Source organism: Lottia gigantea, assembly GCF_000327385.1.
Source record: "Lottia gigantea unplaced genomic scaffold LOTGIsca_104, whole genome shotgun sequence".
NCBI classification, from domain to species: domain Eukaryota; kingdom Metazoa; phylum Mollusca; class Gastropoda; family Lottiidae; genus Lottia; species Lottia gigantea.
The window spans coordinates 79,630-80,994 of record NW_008706849.1 but is presented as its reverse complement, the minus strand read 5'-3'; the positions used below and the strand labels follow the sequence as shown (position 1 = coordinate 80,994).

General features: G+C 38.9%; 1 protein-coding gene across 1 annotated transcript in view; it reads left to right on the top strand.

Moving 5' to 3' along the window:
- LOTGIDRAFT_170779 (hypothetical protein) overlaps positions 1-1,365 on the top strand; it is a gene marked incomplete at both ends in the record, with an annotated part of 26,434 nt that overhangs the window by 3,374 nt on the left and 21,695 nt on the right. The gene's annotated exons all lie outside the window — the stretch shown is intronic.

Below are 1,365 nucleotides of genomic sequence, written 5' to 3'. Positions count from 1 at the left end.
CAGGTATTTCGCCTACCATTATGACAACTGATTATCATACGAGTCAGTGTATTATCGTTCAATACAATACAAAAGCTCGTGCGGGTTGTTAACCCAGGTATTTCGCCTACCATTATGACAACTGATTATCATACGAGTCAGTGTATTATCGTTCAATACAATACAAAAGCTCGTGCGGGTTGTTTACCCAGGTATTTCGCCTACCATTATGACAACTGATTATCATACGAGTCAGTGTATTATCGTTCAATACAATACAAAAGCTCGTGCGGGTTGTTTACCCAGGTATTTCGCCTACCATTATGACAACTGATTATCATACGAGTCAGTGTATTATCGTTCAATACAATACAAAAGCTCGTGCGGGTTGTTTACCCAGGTATTTCGCCTAACATTATGACAACTGATTATCATACGAGTCAGTGTATTATCGTTCAATACAATACAAAAGCTCGTGCGGGTTGTTAACCCAGGTATTTCACCTACCATTATGACAACTGATTATCATACGAGTCAGTGTATTATCGTTCAATACAATACAAAAGCTCGTGCGGGTTGTTTACCCAGGTATTTCGCCTACCATTATGACAACTGATTATCATACGAGTCAGTGTATTATCGTTCAATACAATACAAAAGCTCGTGCGGGTTGTTTACCCAGGTATTTCGCCTACCATTATGACAACTGATTATCATACGAGTCAGTGTATTATCGTTCAATACAATACAAAAGCTCGTGCGGGTTGTTAACCCAGGTATTTCGCCTACCATTATGACAACTGATTATCATACGAGTCAGTGTATTATCGTTCAATACAATACAAAAGCTCGTGCGGGTTTTTTACCCAGGTATTTCGCCTACCATTATGACAACTGATTATCATACGAGTCAGTGTATTATCGTTCAATACAATACAAAAGCTCGTGCGGGTTGTTAACCCAGGTATTTCGCCTACCATTATGACAACTGATTATCATACGAGTCAGTGTATTATCGTTCAATACAATACAAAAGCTCGTGCGGGTTGTTAACCCAGGTATTTCGCCTACCATTATGACAACTGATTATCATACGAGTCAGTGTATTATCGTTCAATACAATACAAAAGCTCGTGCGGGTTGTTAACCCAGGTATTTCGCCTACCATTATGACAACTGATTATCATACGAGTCAGTGTATTATCGTTCAATACAATACAAAAGCTCGTGCGGGTTGTTAACCCAGGTATTTCGCCTACCATTATGACAACTGATTATCATACGAGTCAGTGTATTATCGTTCAATACAATACAAAAGCTCGTGCAGGTTGTTAACCCAGGTATTTCGTCTACTATTATGACAACTGATTATAATTCGAGTCAGTG